Here is a 17,211-nt window from a genome sequence, read left to right as displayed (position 1 = left end):
CAATCCTGAGGGGAACAGGGTCAGGACAAGAAAAGGAATACAGTTTTGGGTAGAGATGTTAATCATAAATTTACCAAGGGGACTTGGTTTTCGGGCGGTTGGTTTTGTTGGTGCAGAAACACTGGATTAATAGGGAGTTGAGGAACTGCAGTAAATTAGATGGAATGTTCCTCTTCTAAAAGTTCATCCACAAATGCTTCAGTGACTATGTCCTGTGTGATCAGTGTGTACAGAAATTCTCAGGATCTCCATAACTGTATTTCCTGTAGCTGAGGTTTGTGGATTCCTATAGCCTTTCTGGGCTGTTCCCTCAAGGGCATTGCTCTACTGGTGGGAAAACAAGGATAGAGAGAAGGGCAGTCCTGTAGTCCAAGGATGTGTCTTTTGTGACCCAGCGAGCAGTTCTGTTGATTCAAGTGGCAGTAACCTTCATTGCTCGCCAATATTGGCTGCCACCGAGGCAAGGCTGCACTTCCCAGGGCATAAGGAGAGAGATGGTAGAGACCATACAGGGTTGCCAACCTAATTTTCCAAGAGAAGTGGGACATCTACGCTTTTATTTGGAACCACTTTTTAAGGCTTTCCTAAGATTTAACAAAGGTTAAGGTAACCCTTGAACAACATGGGTTTGTATAGTTGACGTGCAACAAAGTGCACTTACCTAATGGGTACAATTTGATAAGCTTTGACATACATGTAAAGCTGTGAAACCATCATCACAATCATGAAAGTAAATTTATGTATCACATATTTACCTCATGCTCTTTTGGAAACTCATTTCCTACTCTCCTCAGCCCTACAGACCATCATTGATTCATTGATTCACTTTCCTTTACAATAGGTTAGTTTGTATTTTCTATAATTTTAAATAGGCATCATAAGATGTATACTCTTTTTTAAAAACTGATTTACTTCATGCTGCACAATTATTTTTTAATTCAACAATGATGCTTATATTAGTAGTTAATTCTTTTTATTGCTGAGTAGTCTTCTATGGATAACGTCTTTGTTTATCCATTCATCTGCTTATGGACATTGGATTATTTCCAGGTTTGGGGTATTATAAATAAAGCTGCTTTAAATAATTGCATTCAGTTCTTTATATGGATATATGTCTTATTTCCCATGTGTTAATAACTCAGACTGTTGCAGTGTAGGTAGATGTTTTAACATTTTAAGATATGCCAAACAGTGATCTAAAGTGGTTGTTCCCTTTTGTCTTCCCATCAACAGTGTATGAGAATTGCAGTTCCTCTACAAGGTAGCCAACACTTGATACGGTCAATGTTTTAAAATTTTAGCCCTTGAAATAAGTGTGTAGTTTTAACTCTCTTTGGTTTTAATTCCATTTTCCTAAGAATTCATGATTTTGAGCATTTTTTCATGCATTTGTTTGCCCTCTATCTTCTTTGGTAAAAAGACTATAACTTTTGACTACTTTCTTTTTATGTAATTTATTTATTATTTTAACAAATAAGACAGTGTAACAACAAAGACTTATGTTGGAATTTCACTCATTCTTCAATGATGTGACCTCTCTGCCTTATGGAACAATCATTTTTGAATACTGGAAGGAAATTATTTTTCCTCAATTTGTTGCCCTATGCACAACTGAAAGCCCACATGCACCATATATTTTTTTGTTTAACCTGCACTATTAACGTATTCTCCACTACATTCTTAAGACTCAGTATTCAATAATACATTAAATCATGCCTAGGTTTGTAGTCTTTGTGCTGATTTCCCTGGTGTAAATACTCCTGTTATGGTCAATTTCTTTTCTTTTTTTTTTTTTTCCTTGTCATGGTCAATTTCAAACTGCCAAAATGGTGTCACTGAACATGAAGTTGGTAAGATATTGCAGTAGCACACTATTTTTTTTTTAATTTTTAAATTTTTTAATTTTATTATTTTTGGCCGCTTTGGGTCTTCATTGCTGTGCGTGGGCTTTCTGTAGTTGCAGTGAGCGGGGACTACTCTTTGTTGCGGTGTGTGGGCTTCTCATTGAGGTGGCTTCTCTTGTTGCAGAGCATGGGCTCTAGGCACGTGGGCTTCAGTAGTTGTGGCACGGGAGCTCAGTAGTTGTGGCTCGCGGGCTCTAGAGTGCAGGCTCAGTAGCTGTGTCTCATGGGCTTAGTTGCTCTGCGGCATGTGGGATCTTCCCGGACCATGGCTTGAACCCATGTCCCCTGCGTTGGCAGGTGGATTCTTAACCACTGCGCCACCAGGGAAGCCCCAGTAGCACACTGTTAATTCTGTTTCCAACATACTGATACAGTAGCCACAAATAACCTCAAAAACAGACAATAACAAAAGAGTCAAAATGATTAGGAAGTGGCAAGTTTTAAATATTTGCTTTTTAAAAGCAGTTTGATTTAAATACAATTAACTTTGGGAATTCCCTGGTGGTCCAATCGTTAGGACTCGGTGCTTTCACTGCCGTGGGCCCAGGTTCAATCCCTGGTCAGGGAACTAAGATCCCACAAGCTGCGTGGTGTGGCCAAAATGTATACACACACAGACACACACACGCACGTGATATATATAATTAAACTGTACATATTTAAAATGTACATTTTGATATTTCCATACATGCTTGCATCCCTGAAACCAAGTTTTCTCCTGCCCATTTCAGTTTGTTTCTCAATATATCAAATTATAAGCACATAGTCTACCATTTGTAATGGCTATTTTCAAATATATCCATAAATGGAAAAGACTGTTATGAAATCCCATGAACCCTCTCCCAATCTTGATCATGGTATATATCATTTCATGGTATTCTTTATCTCCATGTATATTAGTGGGTTATATTACTTAATAATCCCAGATATATCAATGTATAACCTCTTCAGAATGCATTTCTAAAATGTAAGAACTCATAACTGATCATTTGGCACAGTCTTGATACTTTCAGCTCTTTTAACTGTAATTCAGCCTTTTTTGGCTTCAGTTTGAAGGGTAACAGTTGTTTTTTCATAATTCTTTTCAGGATCATCAAAGGAAGTATGGGCAATCCATCTTGATACAGGCTACTTAAAATATTCCAAGCGTTCAGGGATATAGCCTTTTGGAATTTCTGCTAACTCAACTTCACCAGTGAATACATTCACCAGAGTAATCCCAAATGCTACTGGAATCCCAGTCAACAAAATGTGGGATTTCACTAAATTCACAAAATCCCTGTCATACAAATATCTAATCATCCTGTTGTACACCTGAAAGTAATATAATGTATGTCAATTATATCTCAACTTTCTGGTTCTGTTTAGTATGTTCACCCTTCCCCCATATTTCCCCTTTAGTATACTAGATATTGATGAGGTGGGTGCCTGAGGTCTTTTACAGATGGACAATTTTGTGATGGTGACAGACCTGGAAATACAGTGTGTCTTTTGCTTCCACACTTCGTGCAGCCCATATGTGCCAGGTATGCAGTAGGTGGGGACACTGCATCACAGCCCAGAGATCTGCAACACACATCTGTGGAACACAGTGGGTTAGGTGTGTGGGGCACAACTTGAGGGTGCCCCACAAACACCCTAGGGACACAAGTGTAACAGGTATGGAATGCTGATGCCCCTCAGCCCAGCCTGGAGGCAGACTTGCACATACCACATCCACAATAGAAAAGATGTATGGCAAACATGGACCACACACACTGGCATATTTAAAGCACACCAGGCACCTGTGAGGTGCATGGAGGCACTATTACCACCTCAGTCTCCATGGAAATTGGACAGACATGTGATAGGGACGCCCAATGGTCATGTGTGGGCCACGCACAATTGCACAGTCCCCATGGACCAAGTGAGATGAGGCCAGCACAGCCTGGCCTGAGGAGAACACACATGTCCCCTACATACACCCCATCACTGCAAGTTTGATGACGGGCTGATGGGAATCCAGATCGGGAGCCTGATGTACATCCCTGCACAACCCAGAGTTTAAAATGTGAGCAGTGGTTTGATCTGAGCAGGAGAGCAGATTTTCATGAGTTTTACAGGAGGGAACATTCAGCCGTTTTCAGGAATGGTTGATCAAGTGTGTTCCCTAGGAGGACGACAAGGGCATGTTCTTGGGGATTAGTGTCACAGTCAGTCATTGATTTGCATTTCACCTAGAAGGGTGGGAGGTGCGGTCATTACCAAGGTCACCTGTTAGAGGGAGTGAGGAAGAACCACAGGGACCTCAGCATATGAGGGCCACAGTGGAGATTCTCAGTCCTTCAGTGTCTCTTCCAACTTCCAAAATAGTGATGGAGGTTACCAGGTGACAGCTCTGTCTGGGTGTACTGAGTGGCGGGGGGACCCTAAGGTGGTGTTTAGAAGGAAAACTGACAGGACCTTGGAAATGAATCATGAGTGTGGCAGTGAGGGCCAGGGATGCATTTGAGATGACATCAGTGGCAGTGTCAGGGGTGTCCCGGTGGTGGTGGTACCATCCATACTAAACACTCATGGGTGGGAAGCGAGTTGCCAGAAGGACTTTGTGGGGAGGAACTTGAGGTCTGAGAAGGACTCTTCTTTTTTAAAGGAGAGTCTGGGGAGCACATGACACCTGGGGATGGATTCCACAATGCAGGCGAACGAAACTGCTGGAAGAAAGGGCCAGAGGGGATGTGTGAGATGGTAAAAGACTTGTATGAGTTAAACGACTACCTAGAAGGGGACAAACATGGCTTTAGAGGGAGAAACATCATCTACAAATCCACAGAGGGCACAGGCTGGAGTTCATTGTCACTCTTAAATGTTCTTCCAATTATGTAATATGTTCAGTGACTCTGTTCTCCTGTCTCAGCCTCTATTTTTAAAAAAAATATTTATTTATTTATTTGGTTGTGCTGGGTCTTAGTTGTAGCAGGAGGGCTCCTTAGTTGTGGCATGCATGTGGGATCTAGTTCTCTGACCAGGGATCAAACCTGGGGCCCCCAGCTTTGGGAACTCGGAGTCTTATCCACTGCGTCACCAGGGAAGTCCCCTCCTGTCACAGTCTCTGATGTGCTAGTTTTCTACAACACCTAAGACTTGACCTCTTAGATATCACCTGATTCTCAAATCCATGAACTCCCCCACTCCACCCCATTTATCCATCTGAATTGGGTTCTCCTGATCTTCTCTGCTTGGTTCTCTTGGTCAATACGTCCAGTAAACTCCTGTCTCAGCTCCTAGCCCCATTTTAGATCCATTTTCCTCACTAGAAGAAACACCAGTTCTGCAGTTCCTCTCTGCCTGCCATGAGGCAGTTTCATGGGGCTGTAAGATATCAGTGATCTGGGCAGATTGTGGACAGTAAAATTTCATAGTCCTGAACCTCTGTTTTCTAAGCTGCTGACTCAGTTTAAATTGTGCCAAAATCTATAGTGTTTTACTAAACCTTGGCAAAACCCTCCCTCACTGCTTCGTAGAAAAGCCTCCCAAAGAGAGTTTATTCTCACAATTGAAGAGTAATGCCATGTCCCTACTGGTCTTTCCAGAAATACCCCTTCAATTTTGCCCTGTCTTATTTCTGCCTAAATTCTCTTCCCTCTTCATCTACAGTCATATCTCATGGATTTTATTGTATTAATATGGTTTATGAGACCCAATTATTAGTATAGTTTATTTTTATTTATTTATTTTTAATTGAAGTATACTTGATTTACAATATTAGTTTCAGGTGTACAGCATAGTGATTCAGTATTTTTATAGGTTATTCCATTTAAAGTTGTTACAAAATATTGACTATATTCTCTGTGTTATCCTATATATCCTTGTAGCTTATTTATTTTGAGCATATAGTCTGTTACTCTTAATCCCCTACCCCTATCTTGCTCCTCCCCCTTCCCCTTCCCCACTGGTATACACTAGTCTTTTCTATATCCGTGAGTCTGTTTCTGTTTTGTTATATACACTCCTTTGTTTTATTTTTTAGATTCCACATATTAGTGATACATAGAGTATTTGTCTTTTTTCACTAAGCATAGTACTCTCTAGGTCCATTCACACTGCTGCAAATGGCAGAATTTCACTCTTTTTATAGCTGAGTAATATTCCATTGTATATATGTATCACATCTTTATCCATTCATCTGTTGATGGACATTAGGTTGCTGCCATGTCTTGGCTCTTGTAAATGTTGCAATGAATACTGGAGTGTGTATATCTTTTCAAATTACTGTTTTGGAATTTTTTTTCTCTTTTTTCTCCTCTCCTTCTCCCTCCTCCCTCCTCCCTCCTTCCTCTTCCTTCCTTCCTTTCTTCCCTCCTTCCTTCCTTTCCTCTTCGTCTTCTTTTGAGAAAATTTTTGAAGAAGAAAAGCTGGTCCTGGGTCCTGGTCGTCCCTCTAAACTGAGACCAGATTTCTAAAGTTTGGTTTTGGTTACAGTCATTGCTCAGTTTGTCATCTCTTGTACTCTCAGTACTGTCTCCCAGTACTCTGCTCTCCCATGTAATACAAAGTATCTTGGAAGAAAAGTCCCCAGGCAGGGCTGTGCTTAGCCTGATGTCAAGTGCTGAGTGGGGATGGAAGGAAATGGCAGAATTTTAGTGCATATTTCTTCAGGTGTTCTTCAGCCCTGAACCCACCTCAGGGACACATCAGTCACCTGATCATCAATACTTGTTTGTGTCTGTCTATTCCTCTGTCTTGGAGCCTTCTTCATCCCCATCACTGCTTGATTCAGGCTTCTGTGAGTAACGCCATTGATGTGGTGACTCAGGAAAATGTACTCTTCACAAGGCAGGTGATATTCTATGTCAGTCATCCTCCAGGTCTCATTAAAATGTCTGAATTGTTCGTACATTTAGTTCTTTCTTTCTTTCTACTGGGGATTCGTATTTGCACCTCATTCATCATAACTAGTTTTCTCTAATATGGTTTCTTTTTCTTTTAAAGCTTATATTTTATTCAATGTTTATCATAAGTTTTTTGCCTTGTTTTCTAATGTATTCATTTAAAAAATTTTTTTTAAATTTATTTATTTATTTTTGGCTGTGTTGGGTCTTCGTTTTCTGTGCGAGGGCTTTCTCTAGTTGCGGCAAGTGGGGGCCACTCTTCATCGCGGTGCGCGGGCCTCTCACTATCGTGGCCTCTCTTGTTGCGGAGCACAGGCTCCAGACGCGCAGGCTCAGTAGTTGTGGCCCACGGGCCTAGTTGCTCCGCGGCATTTGAGATCTTCCCAGACCAGGGCTCGAACCCGTGTCCCCTGCATTAGCAGGCAGATTCTCGACCACTGCGCCACCAGGGAAGCCCTGTATTCATTTTATTTATTTATTTTTGGCTGTGTTGGTTCTTCGTTGCTGTGCGTGGGCTTTCTCTAGTTGCGGCAACCGGGGGCTACTCTTCGTTGCGGTGAGCAGGCTTCTCATTGCGGTGGCTTCTCTTGTTGCGGAGCACAGGCTCTAGGCGTGCGGACTTCAATAGTTGTGGCTCGCGGGCTCTAGAGCGCAGGCTGAGTAGTTGTGGCGCACAGCCTTAGTTGCTCTGCAGCATGTGGGATCTTCCCAGGCCAGGGCTCGAACCTGTGTCCCCTGCATTGGCAGGCGGACTCTTAACCACTGAGCCACTAGGGAAGCCCTCTAATATGGTTTCTTATTATGTTCTAGTTTAGGTTTGTGTAAATCTGCACTCTCTACGTATGTATGATTCTTTTAACTATGAAGCTTTTAGAAAATATTGCTTGAATGAAGGTAGACACATAATATCTATGGATCCCCCTTTTTCATGCCACTTACTAATGATGTTCCTCTGAGTTATGACATCTCCCAGGGAATTAGGTGTTGGAGAAACCCCTGTGAGTTATCCCAAATCCGAACAGAGCCAAGTAAATGGCTTCCACTCTCCTAATTGTCAGGCTTCCATGCCTTCTGTTTCCCTCCCTGTGATAACTCTGGGCACTTAAGGACTCTTGGAAAAGTCGCTCTCCCACGTTCTCCCAATTGCTTCTTTGGATATTGTCACATGAGTTGTACTTGTTTTTAATGATAGTTAATTGGGGCAAAAATTGTTTAAAAGTTATTCTCAGTACCCCATCCAGCCACTGTCATACATTTGCAGATGACTTGAAAATGAGTGGCCTGGTGGGAAAGGGGATTAGGGAATAATAAAACTATAGCTCAAGGCTTGAGTTCCTCATCCAAATCACAAGGCAAACTCGACTTGTCACCATGGGCTCACCCTTGTGGTGTCAGACAGAGATGGGTATCTTTTCCTTTTGTACCAAGATGTGAGTTAATCAGAAACTTAAGGAATAGATAAGATAGGGGAAGATTACTCTGTTACTGGTTTTGGAAGTGAGACCCTAAAAAACTTTATACATAAAGTGAGGGGCTGTTTCCTGTTAGATGCAGAGTGTGCTGTATCCACCCCATCCCACCCTGTACAAACCCAGTTCCTTCTACAGGCTGCTAGAGATTCTCCTTGACACCATCCATCTTTTTTTTTTTTTTTTTTTCCATAGAAAGTAGAAAAATAATTTATTCCAAAAGAGGGCAGAAATAAGAAATTCATCCTGAAAATATACTTTGGTATAATTCTGGTGGGGCACATTTTCCTTCTGAACATGTTCCCCTACCTACTGCCCCACTGGAGTCTTGTTGTCATGTAACAGTTTTTAAACACTTTGCTGATTCTCATGTTGTGAGCAGGCAGGAGCCATCTTCACATCCACAGGTTCCAAGGAGACAGTAACGTTATTTCTCAGAAGAACAGCACTTTCTATCCCGTAAGAGTACATTAACATTTTATAGGGACTTCCCTGATGGCACAGTGTTTAAGAATCCACCTGCCAGTGCAGGGGACACGGGTTCGATCCCTGGCCTGGGAAGATCCCACATGCTGCAGAGCAACTAAGCCCGTGTGCCACAACTGCTGAAGCCCATGTGCCAAAACTGCGGAAGCCTGCGTGCCTAGAGCCCGTGCTCCACAACAAGAGAAGCCACTGCAGTGAGAAGCCTGTGCATCCTAACAAAGCAGAGCCCCTGCTCGCTGCACTAGAGAAAGCCTGTGCGCAGCAATGAAGACCCAACGCAGCCAAAAAAATGAATAAATAAAAAAGAAAGTAATGGTAAAATAAAATTTTTAAAAACCATTTTATAGAGGCAACACAGTTTAGGTTAAATAGGCACAGCATTCATCAAAGTGCAAAAAAAGGTGACAAGAAAAAATGCTGCATTGTAGAATAACATATTCAAATGTGGTGTGAACGTTTAAGGCAGCTGATGGCCAAAGTGGGCAAGTCAAGGAGAGTGGTCTGGGTATGGAGATGATTTTGCACCTAGAGGAGGTCTCTTCGTGGCAAGAGATAGCAGCAAACTGAACAGGTTACCAACATGGTGATGATAACTCCCTGGTTGGGACCCTTAGGGATGAACCAGGGCACCAGGAAGCCGACCAAGCCCCAGAACATGCTCATCATGATGAGAGGCACGGTGAGGCCGGCATACGCCATGATTGCTGCAAGAGGTACCAGCCCCTGCCCCGCCACCTCACTTTGGTCCCACCCGGAAGTGTCAACCTGATACCATCCATCTTTAAGTTTTTATTCTCTTCCTTTTTCTTCCCTCCTTCCTTCCTTATTCTATTCTCATGTGCACAAAAAAGAATATTTACATACCTACTTCTCAAAATGTTTTAACTAATTAAATAAGATGAAACCTATCAAAAATATGAATTATCACACTTCTTAGGAGCAGATTTTACATAGTCAAATGGGAAAAATGTGCATGCTTAGAGACATGGAAAGCACATAATGAGTGTGAGTGGCTCTTCTTTCATTTTGGACTCTGGCTGAGAATCAATGTGGAAAATAGGTTTGTAATGAAAATTTCCTTCAGTTAATAACTTGAGAAAAGGTTTTAGGCACAATCCACATTCTCCTTCTTTAGATTGTGGGGTATCAGGGGGAAGAGTTCAGTACTTTTTCTTAACTCTTCACAGTAGGCAGAACCATTAAAATAGTTCTAGATTGAAATCCAAATGGAGAAAGCTGTTTGTTAACTAATTGTCATCCCTGATGTCCTCTGAATCTAAGAAGAGTTTTAGGATATAAGCTTGTGATTCTAGAAGGAAGGTGCGGGAGGGTTCTAGTCACATGCATTCAGATCCCCAGTGCATAGCCCTGCCATCTCTTCCGTACAGTAATAGAACCTCAGATGTCCTGATGGGAGGGGGAATGCCAGGCTTATAGCCCAACATGGACTGAGATTCAGAGAGTAACACCCCAGCATGGAGCACAGCAGTGCCTGGCCGTTCCTGTAACTACTCTTTCTGAAAATATTTTCTTTGTGAATCCACTGCATTCATGCACTGCTCCTGTCAACTCTCTTGATGTCAGGGCTCATAGACTAAGCTTGCCGGCTTAGAAAACTAAACCTTTATTGGAATTCTATTTTGATGATTCTCTTTGGAAGTCCATCTCATTACAATTTTGTTAGAAAATGAACTTCCATTCAATTCCTGACCTGCAATTATGTCTGCCCTTAATTGTCATTGTTGAAGACATATCCTACTGTCCCATCTGTCTCAGAATCTGGATTTTCTTGAATCTAGATTTTAGTTTCTCTCTTTTTTTTAAAAGATTTTTTTGATGTGGACCATTTTTAAAGTCTTTATTGAATTTGTTACAATATTGCTTCTGTTTTGCGTTTCATTTTTTTGGCCACGAAGCATGTGGGATCTCAGCTCCCCGACCAGGGATCGAACCCACACCCCCTGAGTTGGAAGGCGAAGTCTTTTTTTTTTTTGGCTGTGTTGGGTCTTAGGTGCGGCATGTGGGATCTTCATTGAGGCGTGCAGGATCTTTCGTTGCTGCTCATGGGCTTCTCTCATTGTGGCATGTGGGTTTTTCTCTTCTCTAGTTGTGGTGCACAGGCTCCAGGGCGCATGGGCTCTATAGTTGTGGCGCGCGGGTTCCAGAGCGCATAGGCTTTGTAGTTTGTGGCACGCGGGCTCTCTGGTTGAGGCGCACGAGCTCAGTAGTTGTGGAGCGCGGGCTTAGTTGCCCTGCGGCATGTGGGATCTTAGTTCCCTGACCAGGGCTTGAACCCACGTCCCCTGAATTGGAAGGCGGGTTCTTTACCACCGGACTGCCAGGGAAGTCCCAGTTTCTCTCTTTATAGCTCCTCCCTCCCCTCCATTCTTTCTGATGAATTGCTTCTCGTATACCTTGAAGAAACTATAATACTTTGTAAGCTTTTTGTAAGCTTTCCATATTCAAAAGTCACATCTGTAACTCTAGCAGTCTCTTATTTTCCAGAATTGTGCCACTTCCTTTTCTTTTTTCTTACCTGCAATTTCTGACATGATTCTTTCTCTCTCTCCTCTCCACTCTGTCCATTTAGCGACTGTCTCTTGCTTTGCACTGTATATTTGCTTGCTGTCTCCCTGATCCATGGTCACATCTGGTCACAGATAATTTTTTCAATGTGGGTATTGGCCCTGTGTTAAACTTCCACAAAAGAGAACATGGGAGAATGATATGCCATCTAGATTGTATTCCTAGACTTGGAATCTTTATGTTGATTTATTCCTGGCAAATGATGAGAAAGTGTTCCTCACTGAGTTCAGGACAAGATCCTGAATGCCAGTCATACCACATCTCTTTGTTTCTTTTATTATTCAGTGGATGCCTCAAGGATAAAGTTCAAGTTTTGATATAGTTATGAAACCTAATCGTTATAGTGCGATTACGGACCGTATTTCTGTCTTTCGTCTGCTCTTCCAGCTGCCTTCTGGAAACCTCATGTTGCCTCTTCACATTGCAGAGCTATGGACATTTCTATAATGCACTCTTGTAGATGATGGTAGACAACACGGTATGTGGGAAATTCCTGATTCAGGCAGAGACTCCAGATCTCATTACACCATCTGGAATGTGGTTAATGTTTCCCTGAGAGAGCAGGATATACTTAAGAAATCAGGATTGTGCCTCCGTAGGAAACCTACTTCTGGAGGTTCTCTGAGAATCCTTTTGAGGTCCCGTATGGGAGTAGCCTGCCAATTGTGTGGAATTCGGAATCTTTTCTTTAGTTGTGAAATGCGAACCCAATGAGTGACTCCCTGGAGTTTCACTGCTCCACTTGTCAACAGAACCCAAAGGGTCCCTTCCAAAGAGGTTCAAGAGTAGTTATTCTCTGACGTCTCTTCCAATAGAGGAAATCTACTAGCTGAATATCACGAAGAAGCTGTTTAAAAGATATTTTCAGGAGGTGGCCTTAACGAGTTGGTGATTGGGACTGTGTGTAATACATGAGTTCCTTGGAATATTTTGCCATGTCTGCATATAGCAGGGCAGAGTCTAGTATTGGAGGTGAAATCCCTAGACACATGGGCCTTCCAGTTAGTAATTCATAGGGGATAACTGATTTGTCAATGGAATACGTGAGTGTAAGGGCTAGTGGGAGTACCTTTGGTCAAGGGAGCTCGAGTCTCTGAAAGTTTTGCTGATTTTAATTTAAGAATGCCAGTGGTCCTTTTGACTTTTCCAGAAGATTGTCGGTAACAAGGACAGTGTAGTTTTTGAGTCAGGGGTAACACTTTACAGGGTTCTTTTACAATGGTTCCCATGTGACACAGTCATTTGATATAAACATTGGGATGACCCAGGTTGGAAACAAAATCAGTCAGCTTTTTTTTCAAGGGCTGTAGCTTTTCAGCAGAGAAATGGTTTAACCCAGTCTGAAAACAGACAATAACTAAAACATAGTCAAATTGCATGGAGGGTAGAAGCTGGATACAATCCATCTGAAGGTGTTCAAATTCTTCTTGGTGGTGCCTGGGCAGCCAGGTCATGCATGCATCCCCCCATCACCGCCTGGGGACTGTCCACTAGGGATCAGAGCTTCGGTAAGAGCCAACTGTAAACCCCATCCACCCCCTCGCCCCAACCCCCAGCCCCAGTGGCACTTGGCCCCTCTCTCCAAAGACACGGCTGCCCCTATGCCCCCCTCCCCTCAGGACGATCAGGACTCTAAGACTAGCTCCTCACTCGGAGCCCCTTCCCTAGGCCCATGAGCTATTAAGCGTCCTCCAACAGCCCCTGAGGCAGGTCTGCTCCCTCTCCCCATTTCGTACTGGGGGAAACTGAACCTGGGGTGGGGGTTAGAGGGGGAGTCTCTTGTTGCAACCCCCAGCGAGGGGTGGGGATCCAGGAATCAATCCCAAGCCCACAACCCAGTGTCTCAGGGAGTCTGACCCACTGTGTCCCCCTTCCCTCCTGGCCTGTTTCCACCCCAAGAAAGCCCCTCCTTCTGGTTCCCTCAGGGTCCTCTGAGTGTCCTTCTCAGCCTCCCCCCTCCCTGGGGTGCCCTCAGACCTTCTCCTTTCTGGATGCTGATGGCCCCTGTAATAGTTTGCTAAGGTTGGCATAGCAAGGTACCTCAGACTGGGAAGCTTAAACAACAGACATTTATTTTCTCACAAACATGGAGGCTAGAAGTCTGAGATCAAGGGGTGAACAGCATCAGTTTCTCCTGATACTGTTCTGCTTGGCTTGTAGATGGCCATCTTCCCCCTGTGTCTTTACATGGTCTTCCCTCTCTGTGTGTGTATCCTAACTTCCTCTTCTTTCTTTCTTTGGCTGCATTGGGTCTTAGTTGTGGCACACGGGATCTTTCATTGCGGCACGTGTGCTCTTGGTTGCGGTGTGCAGGCTTCTCTAGTTGCAGTGCACGGACTTCTCTCTAGTTGAGGCATGTGGGCTCAGTAGTTGCCCTGAGGCATGTGGGATCTTAGTTCCCCGGCCAGGGATTGAACCCGCATCCCTTGCGTTGGAAGGCAGATTCTTAACCACTGGACAACCAGGGAAGTCCCTAACTTCCTCTTCCTTTAAGGACAACAGTCACGTTGGATTAGGGTCCACCCTAGTGACTTTATTTTACCTTTTTAAAGACCCTATTTCCAAATACAATGACATTCTGAGGTACTGGATGTTAAGACTTCAACATATGGACTTTGGGACATACAATTCAGCCCATAACTGCCTGCACCCTTCTTTTCATAGCTAACATTGAGGAGTTCTCCTGAGGATTACCTCATTTACCAGCCCCCAAGTTATCCAGCAGAGGAACAATTTATTATTTCCACTTCTCAAAGGAGGGAGCTGCAGCTCAGAGAGGATGACTTTGACACAAGGGCACACATCTGCCAAGTGGCTGAGTTAGGGAAGATTTAGTCAACACTGCTCTGATTCAGCTCACCTACTTCCTTTGTTTTTTTGTTTTTTTTAAGATTTTTAAATTTTTAAAATTTTTTATTTATTTTTGGTTGCATTGGGTCTTTGTTGCTGCATGTGGGCTTTCTCTAGTTGCGGCAAGCGGGGTCTACTCTTCGTTGCGGTGCACGGGCTTCTCGTTGTGGGGGCTTCTCTTGTTGCAGAGCACGGGCCCTAGGCGCGTGGGCTTCAGTAGTTGTGGCACGCGGGCTCAGTAGTTGTGGCTTGCGGGCTCTAGAGCGCAGGCTCAGTAGTTGTGGTGCACGGGCTTAGTAGTTGTGGTGCACAGGCTTAGTTGCTCTGCGGCATGTGGGATCTTCCTGGACCAGGGCTCAAACCCGTGTCTTCTGCATTGGCAGGCAGATTCTTAACCACTGTGCCACCAGGGAAGCCCTCACCTACTTCCCTTGTATCCACTCCCTGACAGAAACATCTGGGGACTCCAGCCAGACCCCCAGATACCTCTCCTGTGAGATCATCTGCTGAGCACTGAACCATCATGTAACCACACCCTGACATTTCAACCTGAAGAACCTGGCCCCTTCCGCATGGGCATGCAGTGCCTTCCCTGCAAACTCACTTCTCTCCTGTGAATAGTATTCTCATGGACAGCAGCACCATCACCCTGGTATCCCTAACAGGGTCATCAATGTCACCCCAAACACATCACTGACCCTCACCTGAAACTAATATTGTAAATCAACTATAGTTCAAAAATATATATATGAAAAATTTTCACTTCCTAATCATTTCACATTTCATTATTTTCTATATTCTTGAGGTTATGTGTGGCTACTGAATTAGTATGTTGGAAATAGGCTATATTGGTGTGCTACTGGCAACTTTTTCCACCTCCATGGTCAGTGAGTTCACATTGACAGTTTTAAATTGGCCACTGATGGGAATATATACACCAGAGAAACTGGCAACACTACAAAGTATGGCTTGATTTATTGGAGTTTTTTGTTTTTTGTTTTTTTGCTGTGCAGCTTGCAGGATCTCAATTCCCCAACCAAGGATTGAACCTGGGCCACGATAGTGAAAGGGTGGAGTTCTAACCACTGGACTGCCAGGGAACTCCCCTTTATTTATTGTATTGTTGAATATTTAGACTTAAAGTAATGGAGAATATATTCAAAATGCAGATTAAACTTAAAATAGCTGTAAGTTATATGTGGTCATTGCAATGTACCAAAATAAATAAATAAATAAGGTAGGGGAGCTATCTTCCAGTATTCCAGAATAGTAAATACAATTATTACTTAGTTAAGAAGTCACATCGGGCTTTCCTGGTGGTGCAGTGGTTGAGAATCTGCCTGCCAATGCAGGGGACACGGGTTCGAGCCCTGGTCTGGGAGGATCCCATATGCCGTGGAGCAACTGGGCCCGTGAGCCACAGCTACTGAGCCTGCGCGTCTGGAGCCTGTGCTCCACAATAGGAGAGGCCGCCATAGTGAGAGGCCCACGCACCGCGATGAAGAGTGGCCCCCGCTTGCCGCAACTGGAGAAAGCCCTCGCACAGAAATGAAGATCCAACACAGCAAAAATAAATAAATAAATAAAATAAATATTAAGAAGTCACATCACTGAAGAATTAATGAAGTTGCAACATAAGTCTTTATTGTTTCACTATCTTCTAATTGGTTAATGAAAAGAAAAATAGCCAAAATTCATTTTTTAAAAACAGGCAAAGGATATGAACATTCTTACCAGACATACAGGTGGCAAATTAACAAATGAAAAATGCTCAACATCATGAAACATCAGGGAAGTGGAACTAAAACTACAGTGAAATACTGTTACACACATTTATTAAAAGGATCAAAATTGGACTTTGACGCAGTGGTTAAGAATTCACCTGCCAATGCAGGGGACACGGGTTCGAGCCCTCGTCCAGGAAGATCCCACATGCCGCGGAGCAACTAAGCCCGTGCGCCACAACTACTGAGCCTGCACTCTAGAGCCCGCCAGCCACAACTACTGAGCCCGTGTGCCACAACTGCTGAAGCCCGCGCGCCTCGAGCTCGTGCTCCACAACGAGAAGCCACTGCAGTGAGAAGCCCGTGCACTGCAACAAAGAGTAGCCCCAGCTCACTGCAACTAAAGAAAGCCCGTGTGCAGCTACGAAGACCCAATGCAGCCAAAAATAAATTAATTAATTAACTTTTTAAAAAAAGCTTTAAAAAAAGGGTCAAAATTTTAGAAGTCCAGCCATACACACCATTGAGAAAGATACGGAAGAACTAGAAGTCTCTCACTGCTGGCAGGAATACAAAAGGGAACAATTGAACAATTGTGCTAGGTCACAGTTTGATGCTTCTTGAAAAGTTACACATTTATCTAACCTGTAACTCAGGCATTGCACTCTGAGGTATTAGCACAAGAGAAATGAAATATATCAGTATTGAAGAATTGTACTAAAATGTCTATAGCAATTTTGTTTGATATAGCCAAAAACTGGAAACAATTCAGATATCCAAAAAACAGATGAAGGAATAAACAAATAGTGATATATCCAAAGAACATCATACTCCTCAACAACATAAAAGGAATGAACTACCCACATAAGAACCACTGATGAATCTCAAAATAAATACACTGCCTGAGGAGGACACCCAGGGGAAAAAAGACTAAACATTTTATAATTCCATTCATGTAAAGTTATAGAAAATGCAAAATATTTTATTATAGAGTAAATCAGTGCTTGCCTGGAAGGCCAGGGAGGGCAGAGAGAAAGAGATTATTAAAGGGCATGAGGTAAATACTGGGTAATGCATAGGTTAATTATTATGATTGTTTGATGGTCTCATGGGTTTATATGAATGTCAAAACTTATCAAATGGTACAGTTTAAATATGGACAATTTACTTTTTTTTGTGTGTGTGTGTGGCTATTTTGAGCCTTCGTTGCTGCACATGGGCTTTCTCTAGTTGCCGTGAGCGGGGGCTACTCTTTGTTGCAGTGCACGGGCTTCTCATTGTGGTGGCTTCTCTTGTTGCAGAGCACGGGCTCTAGGTGTGC

General features: G+C 43.2%; 2 protein-coding genes across 3 annotated transcripts in view; one reads left to right on the top strand and one right to left on the bottom strand.

Annotated features, from left to right (window-relative positions):
* The window catches only part of LOC118885219 (zinc finger protein 211-like), a 189,000-nt gene that overhangs the window by 129,949 nt on the left and 41,840 nt on the right, over positions 1 to 17,211 (bottom strand). The gene's annotated exons all lie outside the window — the stretch shown is intronic.
* Positions 1 to 17,211, top strand: part of LOC118885230 (zinc finger protein 586-like) — a 56,333-nt gene that overhangs the window by 25,330 nt on the left and 13,792 nt on the right. The gene's annotated exons all lie outside the window — the stretch shown is intronic.

Source organism: Balaenoptera musculus, chromosome 19, assembly GCF_009873245.2.
Source record: "Balaenoptera musculus isolate JJ_BM4_2016_0621 chromosome 19, mBalMus1.pri.v3, whole genome shotgun sequence".
Classification (NCBI taxonomy): Eukaryota; Metazoa; Chordata; class Mammalia; order Artiodactyla; family Balaenopteridae; genus Balaenoptera; species Balaenoptera musculus.
The sequence above is the reverse complement of the archived record's forward strand: the minus strand, read 5'-3'. Positions and strand labels throughout refer to the sequence as shown.